The sequence below is a fragment of the Dendrobates tinctorius genome, unplaced genomic scaffold, assembly GCF_039654945.1.
Source record: "Dendrobates tinctorius isolate UK_male_01 unplaced genomic scaffold, ASM3965494v1 ptg000220l, whole genome shotgun sequence".
Taxonomy (NCBI): Eukaryota; Metazoa; Chordata; class Amphibia; order Anura; family Dendrobatidae; genus Dendrobates; species Dendrobates tinctorius.
In genome coordinates this window covers 143,010-167,518 of record NW_027361887.1, presented here as the reverse complement: position 1 = coordinate 167,518, position 24,509 = coordinate 143,010, and the positions used below count along the sequence as shown (strand labels likewise).

Here is a 24,509-nt window from a genome sequence, read left to right as displayed (position 1 = left end):
TTATTTGCCTTTGCAGCAGCTGCCTGACACTGGCCACTAAATGTGAGTTTGTCGTCCACCCATACACCCAGGTCTTTTTCAGTGACTGTTTTGCCCAGTGTTTTACAATTAAGCACATAATTATACAACTTGTTCGTTCTACCCAAGTGCATGACCTTACATTTATCCCGATTAAAGCTCATTTGCCATTTATCAGCCCAAGCTTCTAGTTTACATAAATCCTCCTGTAATATAAAATTGTCCTCCTCTGTATTAATTACCCTGCAGAGTTTAGTGTCATCTGCAAATATTGAAATTCTACTCTCTATGCCCTCTACAAGGTCATTAATAAATATGTTAAAAAGAAGCGGGCCCAAAACTGACCCCTGTGGTACCCCACTGCTAACCGTGACCCAGTCCGAGTGTGCTCCATTAATAACCACCCTTTGTTTCCTATCCCTGAGCCAGCTCTTAACCCACCTACACATATTTTCCCCTATCCCCATTGTTCTCATTTTATGTATCAACCTTGTGTGGCACCGTATCAAAAGCTTTTGAAAAGTCCATGTACACCACGTCCACTGCATTCCCTTGGTCCAGTCCGGAACTTACCTCTTCATAAAAGCTTATCAGATTAGTCTGACAGGAAGGGTCTCTTGTAAACCCATGTTGATATTGGGTAAATAAGGTTTTTCTTCTCCAGATACTCCAGTATAGTATCTCTTAGAAAACCCTCCAGGATTTTACCCACAGTTGAGGTTAAACTTACTGGCCTATAATTTCCAATTTCAGTTTTTGTCCCCTTTTTGAATATTGGCACCACATTTGCTATACGCCAGTCCTGTGGTACAGACCCTGTTATTATGGAATCTTTAAAGATTAAAAATAATGGTCTATCTATGACTGTGCTTAATTCCTGCAGTACTCGGGGGTGTATCCCATCCGGGCCCGGGGATTTGTCAATTTTAGTGATTTGTAGACTCCGCCGTACTTCCTGCTGGGTTAAGCAGGTGACATTTAACTTCCTGCTGGGTTAAGCAGGTGACATTTATAGCCTCCTGAATACAGTTTTTGCCTCCTATATGCAGTATGAGCCTGCACATTGCTTCCTATATACAGTATGAGCCTGCACATAGCCTCCTATATACAGTATGAGCCTGTACATAGCCTCTTATATACAGTATGAGGCCGCATATAGCCTCCTATATACAGTATGAGCACCTACATATAGCCTCCTATGTACAGTATGAGCCTGCGCATTGCTTCCTATAAACAGTATGAGCATCCACATAGCCTCCTATGTACAGTATGAGCCTGCAAATCGCTTCCTATAAACAGTATGAGTCTGCACATCGCTTCCTATAAACAGTATGAGCCCACATATAGCCTCCTGAATACAGTATTTGCCTCCTATATACAGTGTGAGTCCCCATATAGCCTTCTATATACAGTATGAGCCTGCACATCGCTTCCTATATACAGTATGAGGCCACATATAGCCTCCTATATATAGTATGAGCACCCACATATAACCTCCTGTATACAATATGATGCTGCATATAGCCTCCTATATACAGTATGAGCCTGTACTTCGCTTCCTATATACAGTATGAGGCCGCATATAGCCTCCTATATACAGTATGAGCACCCACATATAGCATCCTGAATGCAGTGTTTACCTCCTATATACAGTATGAGCCTGCACATTGCTTCCTATATACAGTATGAGCCTGCACATAGCCTGTACATCGCTTCCTATATACAGTATGAGGCTGCATATAGCCTCCTATATACAGTATGAGCCCACATAGCCTCCTGTATACAGTATGAGGCCGCATATAGCCTTCTATATACAGTATGAGGCCGCATATAGCCTCCTACATACAGTATGAGCCTGCACATTGCTTCCTATATACAATATGAGCCCACATAGCCTGCTATATACATTATGAGCCTCCACATCGCTTCCTATATACAGTATGAGGCCACATATAGCCTCCTATGTACGGTATGAGCCTGCACATCGCTTCCTATATACAGTATGAGGCCGCATATAGCCTCCTATATACAGTATGAGCACCCACATATAGCCTCCTGAATACAGTTTTTGTCTCCTATATACAGTATGAGCCTGCACATTGCTTCCTATATACAGTATGAGTCTGCACATAGTCTCCTATATACAGTATGAGCCTGCACATCGCTTCCTATATAGAGTATGAGGCCGCATATAGGCTCCTATATACAGTATGAGCCTGCAAATCGCTTCCCATATACAGTATGAGGCCACATATAGCCTCCTGAATACAGTATTTGCCTCCTATATACAGTATGAGCACCCACATATTGCCTCCTGAATGCAGTGTTTACCTCCTATAAACAGTATGAGCCTGCACATTGCTTCCTATATACAGTATGAGCCTGCACATAGCCTCCTATATACAGTATGAGCCTGTACATCCCTTCCTATATACAGTATGAGGCCTCATATAGCCTCCTATATACAGTATGAGCATCCACATATAGCCTCCTATGTACAGTATGAGCCTGCGCATTGCTTCCTATAAACAGTATGAGCCTGCAAATCGCTTCCTATATACAGTATGAGCCCACATATAGCCTCCTGAATACAGTGTGAGTCTCCATATAGCCTCCTATATACAGTATGAGCACTCACATATAGCCTCCTGAATACATTGTTTGCCACCATATTGCCTCCTATATACAGTGTGAGTCCCCATATAGCTCCTATATACAGTATGAGCCCCTATATAGCATCCCATATCTAACTGCATTTACCTTGGTATCATTCATTTTCTATGAGACTGCTCTGTTCTCATATTGTGCATTTATGCATTTAGTAGGGCTTAATGGAATGATTGCGCTTGATACACATCAACTCTAGATGCGCTCACTTATTAAATGATTAAATGATTAAGTATGGAATGGACAAGGCAACTGTTAGGTGGATTCATAACTGGCTTAGTGATCGGACCCAAAGAGTGGTCGTAAATGGCTGCACATCCAGTTGGAAGAATGTCTCAAGTGGGGTACCACAGGGCTCTGTCCTGGGCCCTGTATTGTTCAACATCTTTATCAACGATTTAGATGAAGGAATTGAGGGTAAACTGATTAAATTTGCTGATGACACAAAGCTAGGAGGGATAGCTAATACTAGAGAAGAGAGAGAGAGGATTCTAAAAGATTTAAATAAACTGGAGAAGTGGGCAGCAACTAACAGAATGGTTTTTAACAGTGAGAAATGCAAAGTACTACATCTGGGCAATAAAAATGGAAAAAGCATATATAGAATGGGAGGAATAGGGCTAAGTGACAGCACATGTGAAAAAGACTTGGGTATACTAATAGATCACAGACTGAATATGAGTCAACAGTGTGATGCAGCAGCAAAAAAGGCAAATGCAATTCTAGGATGTATTAACAGAAGCATACAGTCTAGATCACGTGAAGTCATTATTTCCCTCTACTCCTCTTTGGTCAGACCTCATCTGGAATATTGTGTCCAGTTTTGGGCACCACATTTTAAAAAAGACATCAACAAACTGGAGCAAGTTCAGAAAAGAGCGACCAGAATGGTGACCGGTCTGCAAACCCTGTCTTATGAGGAAAGGTTGCAGGATTTGGGAATGTTTAGTTTGCAAAAGAGAAGACTGAGAGGAGACTTAATAGCTGTCTACAAATATCTAAAGGGCTGTCACATTGTAGAAGGATCAACTTTATTCTCATTTGCACAAGGAAAGACTAGAAGCAATGGGATGAAACTGAATGGGAGGAGACACAGATTAGATATTAGAAAAAACTTTTTGACAGTTAGAGTGATCAATGAGTGGAACAGGCTGCCACGAGAAGTGGTGAGTTCTCCTTCAATGGAAGTCTTCAAACAGAGGCTGGACAGACATCTGACTGGGATGATTTAGCGAATCCTGCTTTGAGCAGGGGGTTGGACCAGATGGCCCAGGAGGTCCCTTCCAACTCTACGATTCTATGATTCTATGATTAGACTTTGGTTGGGGCAACTTTAAAATATAATAATGATAATGGTCCTGTCTAGTGACAAGTTTATTTTACAGGCTTCTGGAGAAAGGCACAATACCAGTCATTCAAGGGTTAATTCTTTGGAACACTGAGAGGGACTTTCTAGCCAATGAAACCACAGTATAAAACACCTGTGATAACTATGGCAACTGCGCTGATGTCATAAACACATACATCTATGATGCAGGAGAAGATTCCAGAACCACAAGTCATTCAGCCGTAGACGGAGCCATACTTGATGTGTCTGGAGACCTGGAGCTTCATCACTCCACAATGGGAGGAAGGGGACACCGCCTAGCCAGCCAGATCAGCCATAGCGCCTAGCCAGCCAGATCAATGGGGTGACAGATGTTGCAGCCAGATCTCCCTCACGTCCGGTACTCGCCGCCTTCACTTTATGTGTACGGCCTGGAGAGGTCGCATTAGGCTTCTCCAAAACAAATATGACACAATGTACAAATTCAGGTACAATTTGCTGTTACATGTTGGCACTAACCTTCTAAGCCCAAGGGAAGGGCAGTCCTGCAGCCATGGTTCCCTAGAGGTTTCCACTACAGGGGGTTTTTCCTCTCCTGAGTGCTGAAGGACAATTCTTTGTGAGTTCTGCCATTTTCAGTGTCTCTTTCATAGTAATTGGCTGATTCTAAATTTCAGACACTGAAAGAAATAATAATGATGAGATTTGGAATAAAATTCGGTCAATTTAACATCCAATAAAAGTGTTTTGTGTGTTTCTTTCACAATCTTCGGTTGGTGAGATTTTGTTGGGGGATGAGGATCCAGCATCTATGATCAAGCCATGAAGCCAGATATGAAGTCAGAGCAATTTAACCCTGCGCTGGAAGACAGGACGGAGCAGAGATGACAAAGTGTGACTGCACAATTAGCACAAGTTCACACTCTTCCTCCCATTCAGATACACGAGGGGATTCAGGGCAGAGTTGGGACTAAAAAGCAGCCCTGGCACACAAAATTCACCAGCCCACATGCAATAAGTGTCCTCAACCCAAATCGTAGAACACTGATAGGTCATGTAGGATTTTGCTTTATCCGTTACCAGGGCCAAAACAAAGTATTTTGGGTGCCCAAGGCAGATGAAGCCGAAGGCGCCCATTTTGCATTTCTACCCAGCTAATTCTTCCCTTTTCCATTAGGTCTATGACATCATGTGATTAATAACTGATGAGCTGAATCCTTCTAAGTCAGGCCCATATACATTTGTATCTCATGAACCTACAACTCCCAGTATGTCCTTAACAATGGTAAGGAGATGCTGGGAGTTATCAGTCTTTATCAGACTGTGGACTATACAGGAACCATAGTACTGATGAGACGCAGTCAGTACCAATAGCTAAAAATGTACATCCTGGTACCTTATAGGTGACCTCTTCTCAGATTGAGTCTTTTCTTTCTCTTAGGCCTGTTTCACACTTCAGTTTTCTGGCGTTAGTCAAAATCCGCCAGTGTGCAAAAGCGGATCCGTTTCTGTCTTGTGGCAAACGGATGCAACTGGATCCGTTTTTTGTACGGATCCGCTTTAGACGCTAGTGCATGAAATTTAAAGTAAGGCCTGTTTCACGAGAGAGAGAGAGATTTAGCTGCCAGAATGGGATTTGGGGTTAAATATCATGAAAGGACATTCATTCGGGCATGCTCAGTATAAAAAGTAGGATCCGATGGCAGATTCCGTCAATTAACGGTTGGCAACGGATCCACCGCCTTTTCTCATCCACATCTCGCTTCTTAAGGCCCCTTTCACACTCCAGTCTTTTGCAATCAGTCACAATCCGTCAAAGTGTTCAGATCCGTCAAGTGGACGGATCCTGCGTATATTGCAAAAAACTAATGCACTGGATCTGTTTTTATGACTGATCCGTTGTAGCAGCCTTGCTGTAGGAATTAAAGAAACAGAATTCTGGAGTGAGAGAGAGAGAAGGATTTTGTGCCAGAATAGAAAAAGCAGCCGCAGGGGGTTAAAATAAAGGAAGAAAAATGATTCCGGGCATGCTCAGTTTTAAAAGACGGAATCCGTCGCTATCCGACTTTTCGACGTACACAAAAAACGTTCATCTGTCCGTTGTCTCCGGCCGACGGACAGAGATTTTCTGATGGATCCGTTGGACGACAGATGAAACGTGTGGCCATCCGTCACTAATACAAGTCTATGAGAAAAAAACGGATCCAGCATGAAAAAATGATGGAAAGCCAAAACTATAAATTATATATATATATATATATATATATATATATATATATATATATATATATATATATATATATATATATATATATATATATATATATATATATATATATATATATATATACATATATATATATTTTGTATTCCAAATTATAATGTGATGACATAAAAATCTGAATAATAAATATATCAATACATCTTGCCAAAATTTGTATAATATCAGCACCAGAAAAAAATAAATAAAAAATATGTAAAAAAAAATGCTAAGTGCTAAAATATATCGCTCAAAAAACTTTTTTCTATTAATAATGTGTAAGTTAAATATATAGTGTAGACAATAATATCGTGAAAAGTACTACCATAATATTCTAAAAATTGCACTAAAAAGTGCTATAGTGCTGTAAAACAAAAATTGTGCAAAAGTGAAAAGTATTGCAAGATATAGAATTAAATCCACTGTAAATGATTCAGTACTATAAAGTGCTAGAGGACAAAACATACAATGCACATTGAAAATAAATGAATATACAAGTATAACCAAGAAATAATGTTCTCCAAAAAGTACTGCAATGCTATAGATGAATTGCAGAGTACTGCAAAATATGAGGGATAAATACAAATGAAAGTTTACGTATACTAAAATATGCCAAGATATAAATTACTATAATATGACCCAGTAATATAAGGTGTTATAGTGCTACACCGCCATACACATTAAGTTTGGAGCTGTGACCAAGCTCACCCCAGCGAAGAGCGCTTGACACTGGACGCCAGAGTCCGTGGCTGCACGGGTACAACAGTCCCAGCAGCCAAATCCGGAGGGCAGGAGACTGCAGGCCTCCTGACCCCATCACACACCTGAACGCACAGCAGCATACCAGAGCCAGAGCCACCACGAAGGAGTGACACCTGTGAAAGGCTCAAGCTGCCTGACATACAGGCAAGGACTAAAGAACCTTAAGGAATTGAGGGTAAACTGATTAAATTTGCTGATGACACAAAGCTAGGAGGGATAGATAATACTAGAGAAGAGAGAGAGAGGATTCAAAAAGATTTAAATAAACTGGAGAAGTGGGCAGCAACTAACAGAATGGTTTTTAACAGGGAGAAATGCAAAGTACTACATCTGGGCAATAAAAATGAAAAAAGCATATATAGAATGGGAGGAATAGGGCTAAGTGACAGCACATGTGAAAAAGACTTGGGTATACTAATAGATCACAGACTGAATATGAGTCAACAGTGTGATGCAGCAGCAAAAAAGGCAAATGCAATTCTAGGATGTATTAACAGAAGCATACAGTCTAGATCACGTGAAGTCATTATTTCCTTCTACTCCTCTTTGGTCAGACCTCATCTGGAATATTGTGTCCAGTTATGGGCACCACATTTTAAAAAAGACATCAACAAACTGGAGCAAGTTCAAAAAAGAGCGACCAGAATGGTGACCGGTCTGCAAACCCTGTCTTATGCGGAAAGGTTGCAGGATTTGGGAATGTTTAGTTTGCAAAAGAGAAGACTGAGAGGAGACTTAATAGCTGTCTACAAATATCTAAAGGGCTGTCACATTGTAGAAGGATCAACTTTATTCTCATTTGCACAAGGAAAGACTAGAAGCAATGGGATGAAACTGAATGGGAGGAGACACAGATTAGATATTAGAAAAAACTTTTTGACAGTTAGAGTGATCAATGAGTGGAACAGGCTGCCACGAGAAGTGGTGAGTTCTCCTTCAATGGAAGTCTTCAAACAGAGGCTGGACAGACATCTGACTGGGATGATTTAGCGAATCCTGCTTTGAGCAGGGGGTTGGACCAGATGGCTCAGGAGGTCCCTTCCAACTCTACGATTCTATGATTCTATGAACAGAGGACTGAGCATAGCTTTAGACCTCATGGGACAGCGTAGAAAGGAGGCCTCCAACCCATCTGGCTTAGTGGATCCTAAATTGCTTCCAGGCTGGCTGGATCTCCATTACCATCAGTACTCAGTGCCCTGGTTTGCAACTCAAAATGTGAGTAAAAGCGTAAAGACTGCACCCCGCTGTGTTCTCCTGTTTATTTGCTGCGTCACCTCAGCCCTGCATTACATCCATCATCACCATCTTTTATAATATAATTGCCCTGAGACTTAGCGCTACCTGTGGAGAGCTGTACCAACTCTGCTGCATCACCATCAGCCTCAGCGGTCTTTTTAAGCAGCGTCGGCTATCCCTTGCCGAATACCACAGGTGGCGTCACAAACTACAGTGGGGAAAAAAAGTATTTAGTCAGTCAGCAATAGTGCAAGTTCCACCACTTAAAAAGATGAGAGGCGTCTGTAATTTACATCATAGGTAAACCTCAACTATGGGAGACAAACTGAGAAAAAAAAATCCAGAAAATCACATTGTCTGTTTTTTTTCATTTTATTTGCATATTATGGTGGAAAATAAGTATTTGGTCAGAAACAAGCAAACAAGATTTCTGGCTCTCACAGACCTGTAACTTCTTCTTTAAGAGTCTCCTCTTTCCTCCACTCATTACCTGTGGTAATGGCACCTGTTTAAACTTGTTATCAGTATAAAAAGACACCTGTGCACACCCTCAAACAGTCTGACTCCAAACTCCACTATGGTGAAGACCAAAGAGCTGTCAAAGGACACCAGAAACAAAATTGTAGCCCTGCACCAGGCTGGGAAGACTGAATCTGCAATAGCCAACCAGCTTGGAGTGAAGAAATCAACTGTGGGAGCAATAATTAGAAAATGGAAGACATACAAGACCACTGATAATCTCCCTCGATCTGGTGCTCCACGCAAAATCCCACCCCGTGGGGTCAGAATGATCACAAGAACGGTGAGCAAAAATACCAGAACCACGCGGGGGGACCTAGTGAATGAACTGCAGAGAGCAGAGAGCTGGGACCAATGTAACAAGGCCTACCATAAGTAACACACTACGCCACCATGGACTCAGATCCTGCAGTGCCAGACGTGTCCCACTGCTTAAGCCTGTACATGTCCGGGCCCGTCTGAAGTTTGCTAGAGAGCATTTGGATGATCCAGAGGAGTTTTGGGAGAATGTCCTATGGTCTGATGAAACCAAACTGGAACTGTTTGGTAGAAACACAACTTGTCGTGTTTGGAGGAAAAAGAATACCGAGTTGCATCCATCAAACACCATACCTACTGTAAAGCATGGTGGTGGAAACATCATGCTTTGGGGCTGTTTCTCTGCAAAGGGGCCAGGTCGACTGATCCGGGTACATGAAAGAATGAACGGGGCCATGTATTGTGAGATTTTGAGTGCAAACCTCCTTCCATCAGCAAGGGCATTGAAGATGAAACGTGGCTGGGTCTTTCAACATGACAATGATCCAAAGCACACCGCCAGGGCAACGAAGGAGTGGCTTCGTAAGAAGCATTTCAAGGTCCTGGAGTGGCCTAGCCAGTCTCCAGATCTCAACCCTATAGAAAACCTTTGGAGGGAGTTGAAAGTCCGTGTTGCCAAGCGAAGAGCCAAAAACATCACTGCTCTAGAGGAGATCTGCATGGAGGAATGGGCCAACATACCAACAACAGTGTGTGGCAACCTTGTGAAGACTTACAGAAAACGTTTGACCTCTGTCATTGCCAACAAAGGATATATCACAAAGTATTGAGATGAAATTTTGTTTCTGACCAAATACTTATTTTCCACCATAATATGCAAATAAAATGAAAAAAAAACAGACAATGTGATTTTCTGGATTTTTTTTTCTCAGTTTGTCTCCCATAGTTGAGGTCTACCTATGATGTAAATTACAGACGCCTCTCATCTTTTTAAGTGGTGGAACTTGCATTATTGCTGACTGACTAAATACTTTTTTTCCCCACTGTATATCTTATATAGGGTCCAGGATCCAGCAGGATGATGAGGAGCTCTCCTAGCCATCGTCCTCTCCCGATCACGGCATAGCCACGCCCCACCTTGAGATTGTTGATATCTTTCAACAATTTTGGTTCTCAAGTCCTCACAGTTCTCATCTTCTCTTTATGTCCTCCATGCTTAGTGTGGCACAGAGACATACATTGCAAAGATTGAGTCAACTTCTCCCCTTTTTATCTGGTGTCAGGTGTTATTTTCATATTGCCCCCAATTGGTTTTAAATTCTGCCTGGAATCTGCCTTAAAAAGATCCTCAAAACCACTGCAAAAAGTGAATATAATCCACAGCAATCCTACACAATGATCCCCCACTTATCGCGGGCATTACATTCTAAACCTCCAACACGATAGTTGAATATCCCCCAAGTAAGAAACTTACATTTATTTTAGCATTTATATATTTTAAGGATTTACAAACCCCTCCCACACACTTATTTACCATTACCAGTCCCTTATTAATCGGCCCCAGTTCCTTATTAACCTTTTGCACCTTTTTATAAACACTACTTATGTTCATAAACAAATTCTACATGATGAAGATGATGAATTAGCTGTGTAGTACTGATGATTGAAGGTGATGAAAATGGGATGAATGTACAGTACTGTACTGCACAGCATGGAAGAGCATTACAGCTCTCCTATTGGCACCACTTCATCAGGAGCTTCTTCAGGTGAGGCAGTAGTATCTTCAGCCTCATCCGTAACTTTTACTACCACTAAATGCGTAACCAACCTCTTGTTCGAGTGATGAACATAGTCATGGAGAGATGCTGGTTCTGCTTCTTATGAACCATACGGAGGTCCTATTCCTCAGCCAATCAATGAAATACATTGCCGATTATGACCATGGTTACAAGTCGATCAAGTGTTGGGCCAACCTCCTCCTCTTCTTAAACCCGTTGTTCAAACTGTTCCTCATCCTCTTCTTCACTTGCTGAAGGGTGTTTCCGTCTTCAGTAGTCATGTCACTGAAGCCCTCTCCTCCCGGTATTTTCACCAGCTTCACAGCCTAATCCACCGCAGAGTGATACATTTCATCAAGAGAAAGTCTGACACATCATTTTCTTTATGGTTTTTTGAACATTTTTTCAATATATTTTTTGTTTTTAACCCCTTCACCCCCAAGGGTGGTTTGCACGTTCATGACCGGGCCAATTTTTACAATTCTGACCACTGTACCTTTATGAGGTCATAACTCTGGAACGCTTCCATGGATCCCGGTGATTCTGACATTGTTTTGTCGTGACATATTGTACTTCATGTTAGTGGTAAAATTTCATTCAAATAACTTGTGTTTATTTGTGAAAAAAATGGAAATTCGCAATTTTCCAACTTTGAATTTTTATGCCCTTAAATCACGGAGATATGGCACACAAAAAACTTGATAACTAACATTTCCCACATGTTTACTTTACATCAGCACAATTTTGGAACCAAAATTTTTTTTTGTTAGGAAGTTATAAGGGTTAAAAGTTGACCAGCGATTTCTCATTTTTACAACACCATTTTATTTTTAGGACCACATCACATTTGAAGCCACTTTGAGGGGTCTTTTTGATAGAAAATACCCAAAAGTGACACCATTCTAAAAACTGCACCCCTTAAGGTGCTCAAAACCACATTCAAGAAGTTTATTAACCCTTTAGGTGCGTCACAGGAATTTTTTTGAATATTTAAAAAAAAAAAATGAACATCTAACTTTTTTTCACAAAAAAAGTACTTCAGGTTCAATTTTTTTTATTTTACCAAGGGTAACAGGAGAGATTGGACTGCAAAAGTTATTGTGCAATTTGTCCTGAGTACGCTGATACCCGATTTGTGGGGGGGGAACGACTGTTTCGGCGCATGGCAGAGCTCAGAATGGAAGGAGCGCCGTTTGACTTTTTCAATGCAAAATTGGCTGGAATTCAGATCGGACGCCATGTCACGTTTGGAGAGTCCCTGATGTACCTAAACAGTGGAAACCCCCTACAAGTGACCCCATTTTGGAAACTAGACCCCCCAAGGAACTTATCTAGATATGTGGTGAGAACTTTGAACCCACAAGGGCTTTACAGAAGTTTATAACGTATAGCGGTACAATTAAAAAAATAATATTTTTTCCACAAAAATGATCTTTTCACCCCAATTTTTATTTTCCCAAGGGTATCAGGACCCTAAAAGTTATTGTGCAATTTGTCCTGAGTATGCTGATACCCCACATGTGGGGGTAAACCACTATTTGGGCGCATGGCAGAGCTCGGAAGGGAAGCAGCGCCATTTGACATTTTTGGCTGGAATTGAGATCGGACACCATGTCGCGATTGGAAAACCCCTGATGTACCTAAACAGTGGAAACCCCCCCACATATAACACCATTTTGGAAACTAGACCCCCTAAGGAACTTATCTAGATGTGAGGTGAGCACTTTGAACCCCCAAGGGCTTCACAGAAGTTTATAATGCCAGGGCATGAAAATAAAAAAATCGTTTTTTTTCCACAAACATGATCAATTAGTCCCCAATTGTTTTATTTTCCCAAGGGTAACAGGAGAAATTGAACCCCAAAAGTTGTTGTCCAATTTGTCCTGAGTACGCTGACACCCCATATGTGGGAGAAAACTACTGTATGGACACACGTCAGGGCTCGGAAGGGAAGTAGTGACGTTTTGGAATGCAGACTTTGATGGAATGGTCTGCAGGTGTCATGTTGCCTTTGGAGAGCCCCTAATGTACCTAAACAGTGGAAACACCGACAAATGACCCCATTTTGGAAACGAGAACCCCTAAGGAACTTATCTAGATGTGTGCTGAGCACTTTGAACCCCCAAGTGCTTCACAGAAGTTTATAACGCTCGGACGTGAAAATAAAAAAATCATTTTTTTCCACAAAAATGATATTTTTGCCCCCAATTTTTTATTTTCCTAAGGGTTACAGGAGAAATTGGACCCCAAAAATTGTTTTGCAATTTGTCCTGAGTAGGCTGATACCCTACATGTAGGGTAAAACACCGTTTGGTGCATGGCAGAGCTTGGAAAGGAAGGAGCACCATATGACATTTTCAACTCAGAATTGGCCGGAATTGAGATCAGACGCAATGTTGCATTTGGAGAGCCCCTGATGTGCCCAAGCAGTGGAAACCCCCAATTCTAACTCCAACCCGAACCCCAACACACCCCTAACCCTAATCTCAGCCCTAACCCTAACCCTAACCCAAGCCCTAACCCTAACCCTAGCCCTAACGGAAAAATGGAAATAAATACATTTTTTTTATTTTATTATTTTTCCCTAACTAAGGGGGTGATAACGAGGGGTTTGATTTACTATTTATGGCGGTTTTTATATTTGGCAGCTGTCGCACGCTAAAAGACGCTTTTTATTGTAAAAATAGTTTTTGCATCACCACATATTGAGAGCTATAATTTTTCCGTATTTTGACTCACCGAGTCATGTGAGGTCTTATTTTTTGCGGGACGAGTTGACGTTTTTATCGGTACCATTTTCGGGCACGTGACATTTTTTGATCGCTTTTTATTCCGATTTTTGGGACGCAGAATGAACAAAAACCAGCGTTTCATGAATTTCTTTTGGGGGAGTGCGTTTACACCGTTCTGCGTGCAGTAAAATTGATAAAGCGGTTTTATTCTTCGGGTCAGTACGGTTACAGCGATACCTCATTTAGGTCGTTTTTTAGGTTTTGTCGGTTTTATGCAATGAAAACTATTTTATATAAAAAATAATTATTTTTGCATCGCTTTATTCTGCGAGCTATAACTTTTTTATTTTTTCACTGATGATGCTGTGTGGCGGCTTTTTTTTGTGGGACAAGATGCCATTTTCAGCGGTACCATGGATATTTATATGCGTCTTTTTGATCGCGCGTTATTACACTTTTTGTTTGGCGGTATGATAAATCATTTTTTGCTTCGTTTTTTATTTTTATTTTTTAAGGGGTTCGCTAAAGGGGTTAACTAACGGGACAGTTTTATAGGGCGGGTCGTTACGGACGCGGCGATACCCAATATGTGTACTTTTATTTTATTTATTTTTTTCAAAAAATGAATTTATTGGGGAATATTTTTTTTTTTTTTTTTTTTTTACTAATTTATTTGGCGATTTTTTTAAAATTATTTTTACACTTTTTTTTAATTTTTTTTTTTAACTTTATTACACATTCCCAGGTGGGACATCACTGTCCTGTGACAGATCGCTGATCTGTCACATCACAGATCACTGTGACAGATCAGCGATCTGTCACAGGCATTGAAGCAGACTTCCTCTTGCCTGCGCTTTGCAGGCACTGAGGAAGCCAGCTTCCTGCAGGCCCCTGAAGGCCCCCGTCGCCATCTTGGATTCGGGGGCCTGGAGGAAAGGAGCCCCCCGCAGCAGCGCTGCATATTGCGCTGCTGTGGGGGGCTCAGGGAAGCACGGAGGGAGCCCCCTCCCTGCCGATGCTTCCCTTTAACTCCATCAAACATGATCGCGGTGTGCAAGGGGTTAACGTGTCGGGGGCGGTCCGTGACCGTCCCTGACACATTGTGCCGGGTGTCAGCTGTGATAATCAGCTGACACCCGGCCGCGATCAGCGGTGCTCACCACATGGGCGCCGCTGATCGCTGAGACGTACTATCCCGTCCATGGGCATAGGGGCCCAGGTCCCATGGACGGGATAGTACGTCGGATGGCAGGAAGGGGTTAAATATTTGATAGACTCGAAAAAAAACAAGAAGTGGGAGAAAAGGTAGTCACTTATTAATGAGACAAATAGAAGAATATTTACCGTATACACTCGTGTATAAGCCGAGTTTTTCAGCACTTTTTTTGTGCTGAAAACACCCCCCTTGGCTTATACACGAGTCACGGTCCCAGAAAGCCGGCAGAGGAGGGGAGCAGCAGGTCACAGAGGCCACCAGCTTCCATCACACCATACTCACATGCCTGCACGCCTCTCCGCTCCCTTAGGTGTGGAGCGCATATTCATTACCTTAATGAGCAGTACCACATGATCACTCGACAGGAAGAGCTGCAGGCTCCGGCTGTAACGTCTGTCTGCGGTCTGGGCTGCAGCCAGACAACACCCCGAGAAACACTGATACCCTTTACCCCTATACAGGGATCTGGATTTATAGCAGAGCCCAGGAGGTGCTGTCTGAATAGGAGCAGTGGCCAGAGCAGGACGGTCGCCAGAGAGGGAGTTCCAATACAGGACAAAAACGTGGTAGTATCTGGGTCTAAACCAGTCGGGCAGCAGGGTACAAAAACGTTAGGCAGAAGCAGAGTCAGAAGTCCAGGCCAAGGTCAGAGTTATTCAACTATAGCAATTCACACAGTAACACGCAGGGGAACCAAGAATATATCCGGCGGCTTGCAAGACCAGTCCCAAGGTATTTGAGGGATCAGGTCACCCCTCACAGGTTCCTGGACTGCTGATGTCATCAGTACCGCCCCCAGGACCAGGCCAGATGATGATGCAGTAACCTTCTGATGACTGACAGAGGGGCGGAGCCTGCGCCCACCAGATGCCTGCACAGGTGCCCTTACTCTGTCAGCACCATAACTCACGGGCGAGTGACCGCGCCCAGAACAGCAGACCCCGAATTAAAAGGCAACGTGACAGACCGGCGCCTCCTAGAGGCTAAAGCCGGGACAGTAGGCCCTGAGTCTGATGCGACGGAACCACGGCCCCTCCCAGTGGCCGAGGCATTAACAGTCGTCCCTGAGTCTAACGACGAAGTGGCGGTCCGGCGCCTCCTAGTGGCCGCGACCGAAACAGCAGGCCCCAAGTCTGGCGGCGACGTGACAGTACCCCCCCTTCCAAGAGGGGCCTCCGGACCCTCAAAACCCGGTTTGTCCTGGTGAAGGAGGTGAAACCTTCTAATTAATGCCTTGGCATGGATGTTCCTTGCGGGGACCCAGGACCTCTCCTCCGGGCCGTAGCCCTTCCAGTGTACAAGATACTGTATGGAGCCTCTCACCAGGCGGGAGTCAAGGATACCCTGGACTTCATACTCTAAAGCTCCCCCGACCGAAACAGGAGGAGGGGGGGACTGGACAGGGTGAATCGGAGAACAATAAGGCTTGCGGAGAGACCTGTGGAATACGTTAGGTAATTTGAATGTGGAAACTGTGGAAGTTTTAAGCGGAAGGCTACTGGGTTAACCACCTCGATAATTTCGTATGGGCCGATGAACCTGGGACCCAGTTTGGCAGATGGTACCTTAAGCTTGATATTTTTTGTAGAGAGCCAAACCTTATCGCCACCTCCCAGGTGCGGCCCCTTAGATCGTCGTCTATTTGAGGACGAAGCCTGTCTAACCTGAGCCCCTTACAAATTTGAATTAACCTCAGACCAAATCGTTTTCAGCCGATGTATATTTTGCTCAACCCCAGGGAGCTCCGACATCCTGGCCGAAAACGACTCAAAGCGCGGATGTAGTCCCAGGTTACAGAAAAAGGGGGTAGTTTTAATGGAGTCCTGATATCGATTATTGAGCGCGAATTCAGCCAATGGCAGATGTTCCACCCAATCGGACTGATGTCCTGACACATAACAGCGGAGGTATTGAATCATAGAATTGTAGAGTTGGAAGGGACCTCCTGGGCCATCTGGTCCAAACCCCTGCTCAAAGCAGGATTCGCTAAATCATCCCAGTCAGATGTCTGTCCAGCCTCTGTTTGAAGACATCCATTGAAGGAGAACTCACCACTTCTCGTGGCAGCTTGTTCCACTCATTGATCACTCTAACTGTCAAAAAGTTTTTTCTAATATCTAATCTGTGTCTCCTCCCATTCAGTTTCATCCCATTGCTTCTAGTCTTTCCTTGTGCAAATGAGAATAAAGTTGATCCTTCTACAATGTGACAGCCCTTTAGATATTTGTAGACAGCTATTAAGTCTCCTCTCAGTCTTCTCTTTTGCAAACTAAACAATCCCAAATCCTGCAACCTTTCCTCATAAGACAGGGTTTGCAGACCGGTCACCATTCTGATTGCTCTTTTCTGAACTTGCTCCAGTTTGTTGATGTCTTTTTTAAAATGTGGTGCCCATAACTGGACACAATATTCCAGATGAGGTCTGACCAAAGAGGAGTAGAGGGAAATAATGACTTCACGTGATCTAGACTGTATGCTTCTGTTAATACATCCTAGAATTGCATTTGCTTTTTTTGCTGCTGCATCACACTGTTGACTCATATTCAGTCTGTGATCTATTAGTATACCCAAGTCTTTTTCACATGTGCTGTTGCTTAGGCCTATTCCTCCCATTCTATATATGCTTTTTTCATTTTTATTGCCCAGATGTAGTACTTTGCATTTCTCCCTGTTAAAAACCATTCTGTTAGTTGCTGCCCACTTCTTCAGTTTATTTAAATCGTTTTGAATCCTCTCTCTCTCTTCTCTAGTATTAGCTATCCCTCCTAGCTTTGTGTCATCAGCAAATTTAATCAGTTTACCCTCAATTCCTTCATCTAAATCGTTGATAAAGATGTTGAACAATACAGGGCCCAGGACAGAGCCCTGTGGTACCCCACTTGAGACATTCTTCCAACTGGATGTGCAGCCATTTACGACCACTCTTTGGGTCCGATCACTAAGCCAGTTATGAATCCACCTAACAGTTGCCTTGTCCATTCCATACTTAGTCATTTTTTCAATAAGGATTGTATGAGAGACTTTGTCAAATGCTTTGCTGAAGTCAAGATATACTATATCTACAGCATTTCCTTGATCCACCCAATCAGTGATACCGTCATAGAAGGAAATTAAGTTAGTCTGACTTGACTTATTAGTTACAAACCCATGCTGACTCTGTTTAATCACTTCATTCTTATCCAGGTATTGACATACATGTTGTTTAATAATTTGTTCAAAGATCTTTCCTGGTATAGAAGTCAGACTCACCGGCCTATAGTTGCCTGGGTCCACCTTCTTCCCCTTTTTGAAGATAGGAACAACATTTGCTCTTCTCCAGTCTTCTGGCACTTCTCCTGTCCTCCAAGAATTTTCAAAGATTATGGAGAGGGGTTCAAAAATTTCTTCTGCTATCTCCTTCAGTACTCTGGGGTGTAATTCATCTGGACTTGGAGACTTGAATTCATTTAGGTTAGCTAAGTGTTTCCTCACTATCTTTCTGTTTATAGATATCCTGGATTCTTCTGTTCCCTTAATAGGACAGTGAATAACAGTTGATGTTACATTTCCTTTCTGAGAGAAAACAGATGCAAAATAGGAATTTAAAAGTTCAGCCTTCTCAACATCCTGTCTGACCATTTCATCATTTTCATCCTGTAAAAATCCTATAGCATCCTTGACTTTTCTTTTACTTTTGACATATCCCCAAAATCCTTTATTATTGCTTTTGACATCTCTTGCAAGCCTCAATTCATTTTCAGCTTTAGCTAATCTGATTTGTGCCCTGCAGGTTCTGCAGACAGCATAATATTCTTCTTTAGATATGCCTCCCTCTTTCCATTTTAGAAACATTTTTTTTGTTCCAGAGTTTGGTTAGTACGTTCAGTTTGACCATTGGTCTCAGGATGGTATGCCGAGGAGAAGGACAACTCCACACCGATGCGTCTACAGAACGCCCTCCAGAACTTCGAGACAAACTGGGTACCCGTCGGACACAATATTTGTCGGAACGCCGTATGTGCAGAATGAACAGCTTACTTAAAGTTTCAGAGTTAGGCAAGCCAGACAGGGGAATAACATGACACTGCTTGCTGAACCTGTCTACCACCACCCAGATACAAGTTTTCCCATCTGAGGGTGGCAAATCTGTAATGAAGTCCATGGAGATGTGGGTCCATGGACTCTCAGGGGTGGGCAAGGACTGAAGCCAGCCGGCAGGGCGGCTATGGAGGGATTTGGCACGGGCACAGACTTCACACGCAGAAACATAGTCTTTACAGTCCTTGGCCACCGTCGGCCACCAAAAGTTCCTGGTTACCAGCCTGGTGGTATTATTGAGACCGGGATGGCCTGCCAGGACAGAGTCGTGTGATTCTTTTAGAACCTGCAGACGAAGGTTAGCTGGAACAAACAATTTTTTGGGGGGCGTAGCGTCAGGGGCTTGCTCTGAAGACCTACGGATCTCCTCCAGAAGGTCCAAAGACACTGCCGACACGACGATTCCATTAGCCAATATCGGTACTGGTTCACAGTCCTCGGTCTGTGTGGGGCAAAAACTGCGAGAGAGGGCATCTGCCCTCACATTTTTAGTACCGGGGCGAAAAGTAATTAAAAAAATCAAACCTGGAGAAAAAACAGGCCCACCTGGCCTGCCTGGGATTTAGTCTCTTAGCTGACTCTAGGTAGGTTAAGTTTTTGTGGTCTGTAATAACAGTGACCTTGTGTTTGGCACCTTTGAGGAAGTGGCGCCATTCCTCGAAGGCCCATTTGATCGCCAATAATTCTCAATTACCAATGTCATAGTTTCTCTCCGTGGTAGAGAATTTGTGGGAGAAAAACGCACACAGGCGAGTGAGGGATGCAGTGCCTTGTGATAGCACTGCTCCCACTCCGACCTCGGAGGCATCCACTTCCACAACAAATGGGCGGTCTAAGTCCGGTTGCACCAAAACTGGGTTGCCACGAAGCACTCTTTCAGTGTGGAAAATGCCTGAATAGCCTCAGGATTCCAATTGGTCACGTCCGCCCCTTTTCGGGTAAGGTCCGTGAGTGGCTTGGCAATCTCCGAGAAACCCCTGATAAACTTGCGGTAGTAATTCGCGAATCCCAAAAACTGCTGCAGCGTCTTCAGCGATTTGGGTTGCACCCAAGCCTTAATAGGTTGAATCTTGGCAGGATCCATGCGAAACCCCTTGCCTGAGACCATGTATCCTAAAAACTGTACCTCTTCGGCAAAGAAAACACATTTTTCCAGTTTCGCAAACAAAGAGTGTTCTCGCAGTCTCTGCTGCACCGACCTGACGTGTTGAGTATGTGTCACAGGGTCAGCAGAGTAAATCAAAATGTCATCAAGATACACGACGACATACACCCCACAAATGTCTCTGAAAACATCATTGACGAAGTGTTGAAATACTGCAGGCGCGTTACTGAGTCCGAACGGCATTACCAGGTATTCAAAGTGACCAAGAGGTGTATTAAAGGCCGTTTTCCATTCGTCACCGTTTCTTATGCGGACCAGATTATATGCCCCCCGGAGGTCAAGTTTAGTAAACCAGTGGGCTCCCAGTAGCTGATTAAACAGATCAGGAATGAGTGGAAGCGGATACTGGTTTTTTACAGTAATAGCGTTAAGCTCACGACAATCTATACATGGTCTGAGTCCACCATCTTTTTTTCCTACAAAGAAAAACCCAGCCCCTACAGGTGAAGTGGAGGGTCTAATACAACCTTTTCGCAGGCTGTCTGCTATGTAGTCATTCATGGCTACACGCTCAGGACCAGAGAGGTTAAATATTCTCTCCTTAGGGAGGCGGGCACCTGGGACCAAGTCGATAGGACAGTGATACTCTCTATGAGGAGGTAGTTTCTCAGACTCCACTATGGAGAAGACATCTTCATAATCTCTGAGCGCATATGGAATAGAGGGGTTTTTAATTTTAACTTGGTTCACTGACAGTGACATACAGTTACTCTGACACCGTGGACTCCAGCGCACGATATCACCTAAGCGCCAGTCAATAACCGGATTATGCTGGTGCAACCATGGCATGCCTAACATAACCGGATTAGATAAATTATGTAGAACAAAAAATGATATCTGTTCGTTGTGTAATGCCCCCACTGACATAGTAATGTCTGCAGTAACAAACTCCACTCCACCCTGGATAATCTATGTACCATTGATAGCAGTGGTCTGAAAAGGGGCATTAAGTCTTAGCAGTGGTACACCGAGATTCCTTGCGAGCAAAAAATCCATGAAATAGCCCGCAGAACCACAATCCACATAAGCCTTCACATACAGGGATTTATTAGAAAATGAGTGTGAGACGGGTAACAAAAGTTTAGCCGCATTTGCGGGCAATACCTGAGCCTCTGTGCCAGCGCGACCAGAGCTGCCCAGAGGCCGACGTCCCAGGAATGTGGATCTCTGACGCTCAGCATTTCCCTGGCCTCCAGGCTGCAGCATGCTGGTGTAGGAAGATGGGAGTGTTCCTTCAGGCTGTGCTCTGGAGCAGGTGTTAGGCCAGGAAATCAGCTCAGACAGAAGAAGAAAAAAAAAATTCAGGAGACTGCTTTTATATATGGTGAACATATACACAAAAAGCAAGTTTTTTTTCCTTGTATTATTTTGGGCCGGATATAATGTAACGTCCGTCTGCGGTCTGGGCTGCAGCCAGACAACACCCCGAGAAACACTGATACCCTTTACCCCTATACAGGGATCTGGATTTATAGCAGAGCCCAGGAGGTGCTGTCTGAATAGGAGCAGTGTCCAGAGCAGGACGGTCGCCAGAGAGGGAGTTCCAATACAGGACAAAAACGTGGTAGTATCCGGGTCTAAACCAGTCGGGCAGCAGGGTACAAAAACGTTAGGCAGAAGCAGAGTCAGAAGTCCAGGCCAAGGTCTGAGTCATAACCAGGAGGGCAGCAGAGATACAAAATCGTTAGGCAGAAGCAGAGTCAGAAGTCCAGGCCAAGGTCAGAGTCATAACCAGGAGGGCAGCAGAGATACAAAATCGTTAGGCAGAAGCAGAGTCAGAAGTCCAGGCCAAGGTCTGAGTCATAACCAGGAGGGCAGCAGAGATACAAAATCGTTAGGCAGAAGCAGAGTCAGAAGTCCAGGCCAAGGTCAGAGTCATAAATCAGGAGGGCAGCAGAGGTACAGAATCGTTAGGCAGAAGCAGAGTCAGAAGTCCAGGCCAAGGTCATAGTTATTCAACTATAGCAAGTAACACACAGGGGAACCAAGAATATATCCGGCGGCTTGCAAGACCATTCCCAAGGTATTTGAGGGATCAGGTCACCCCTCACAGGTTCCCGGACTGCTGATGTCATCAGTACCGCCCCAGGACCAGGCCAGATGATGATGCAGTAACCTTCTGATGACTGACAGAGGACCGGAGCCTGCGCCCACCAGATGCCTGCACAGTTGCCCTTACTCTGTCAGCACCATAACTCACGGGCGAGTCACGGCGCCTCCTAGTGACCGCGCCCAGAACAGCAGACCCCGAATTAAAAGGCAACGTGACAGACCGGCGCCTCCTAGAGGCTAAAGCCGGGACAGTAGGCCCTGAGTCTGATGCGACGGAACCATGGCCCCTCCCAGTGGCCGAGGCAGGAACAGCCGTCCCTGAGTCTGACGACGAAGTGGCGGTCCGGCGCCTCCTAGTGGCCGCGATCGGAACAGCAGGCCCCAAGTCTGGCGGCGACGTGACACCGGCAGCCAGAACGAGCTGCAAAGCCACCAGGGAGGTAAAAAGGATGGTTTTACCAGTTATAGGGCGTGCTGGGTCTGCTGGACAATTGTTTCTCCAAGGATCATTGTGGATACAGGGACCTCATTGCTTACTGATCAGGCACCAGGAAGCCCTGGATGAAATCTGGAGTTTCCGCTGTAGAGTCTCTGATACTTGCCTGGAGTTCATCCTGAGCCATCTGATTCATGAATACAATGCCAGTCCTGTAGTGAACATTGGCACCGATGTATAATGAAGCTCTGCAGATTCCCGAGGGCTGGTTAACTCTTCAGCCACTGCACAGGTCTCTGCTGATGTCAGGGGGTGGTCTCACGGGCCCCCTGACTATTGTGCTCAGTGTTATAATTGTGTCCCCTTTATGTTGAGGGCTGGTCCTGGCCTATGAATGGCTGATAACAGGGACCCATAGCTGCAGCACTGGAGTAGCGTGGGGGAGGGCGGTCCGCCCCAGGCGGCACGTGTGTGGGGGCGGCGCAGCAGCATGACAGCTCCTCGGCTGCTTTTAGGAAAGGCCCCAGCAGCCGTGTTGCTATGGTAACACTGTAGGACTACATTACCCGTCATGCCTCGGGCGTGCGTTCCTGGTATGACCCCGCTGCAGCGCTGTAGATTGGCAGTCACATGACCGTGGGATCTGCCGAGGCTTCGGCTGTCACATGCCCAAACAACGAGCGGAGCGACCGCACAGCATGGAGCATGGCCAATGTGGCCAACAGGGTGTCGTGGTCCGACCGGGAGCAGCTGGAGGAGGCCGGGGAGAGCACGCCGCTGCTGAACGGAGCCGGCAACCAGCAGGTGAGGGCGGGAGGAGGAATACTGGGAATTGGGGGGCTGTGCAGATAGGTGACCATGGCGAGGCTGTGCAGGGGAGGACATGGGGGGGCTCTGTAGGGGGAGGACGTGGGGGGCTGTGCAGGGGAGGACATGGGGGCTCTGTAGGGAGAGGACATGGGGGGGCTCTGTAGGGAGAGGACATGGGGGGGCTCTGTAGGGAGAGGACATGGGGGGGCTCTGTAGGGAGAGGACTGGGGGGGCTCTGTAGGGAGAGGACTGGGGGGGCTCTGTAGGGAGAGGACTGGGGGGGCTCTGTAGGGAGAGGACATGGGGGGGCTGTGCAGGGGGAGGACATGGGGGGGCTGTACAGGGGAGGACATGGGGGGGCTCTGTAGAGGGAGGACATGGGGGGCTGTGCAGGGGAGGACATGGGGGGCTGTGCAGGGGAGGACATGGGGGGCTGTGCAGGGGAGGACATGGGGGGCTGTGCAGGGGAGGACATGGGGGCTCTGTAGGAGGGACATGGGGGGCTGTGCAGGGGGAGTACATGGGGAGGCTGCGTAGGGGAGGACATGGGGGGCTGTGCAGGGGGGTAAACGGGGGGCTGTGCAAGGGAGAACATGAGGGCTCTGTAGGGAGTGTACTGTGGTTCTGTGCAGGGGGAGGACACATGGGTCTCCTTACACTGTTTTATGGTGCGGCTCTATGAAGGGCAGTGGTGGCGGTTCAGTAGGGTCATCAAGCTAATACATACATGTATATATAGAGAACTGCAAGAAGATGAAAGTCTAGAAATTTAGAAATAACAACAGCAGAGTTAGTAGTAGACTAAAAATTAGATCTTTGAGTGTAGTGTGGGCTCTTCGGATGCTTCCGAAATATCAACGACCAAAGGGGCGGTAAATTTTTCGACCGCCCCGGGCGCCACAAACAGTTGCTACGCCACTGAGCTGCAGGAATGTATAATGTGTATAATGTGCACAGTAATGAATGTTCTAAATATTCACTGTCATTACCAAGAATTATCCGTGTTATATGGCCGGAACAAGATGCAGTGGCACCGACGGCGCGCAGGCAGCTAAATAGGATGTTTTTTTTCTTAACAGGAATCATACCTACAAAGATAGGGGATAAGGAGCCATGCATACAATGACAGGGACGGGGGAACCATGCATACCACGGTAGGGATGAGTGGTCAATGCACACCCGGCTTATACTCA

At 44.9% G+C, this 24,509-nt stretch overlaps 1 long non-coding RNA gene across 1 annotated transcript in view; it reads right to left on the bottom strand.

The window, feature by feature from the left end:
* LOC141058929 (uncharacterized) overlaps nt 1-24,509 on the bottom strand; it is a 266,551-nt gene that overhangs the window by 149,465 nt on the left and 92,577 nt on the right. The window contains exon 4 of the long non-coding RNA XR_012222352.1: nt 4,532-4,692. This is a non-coding gene — a long non-coding RNA (uncharacterized lncRNA). The remainder of the gene's footprint in view (nt 1-4,531; nt 4,693-24,509) is intronic.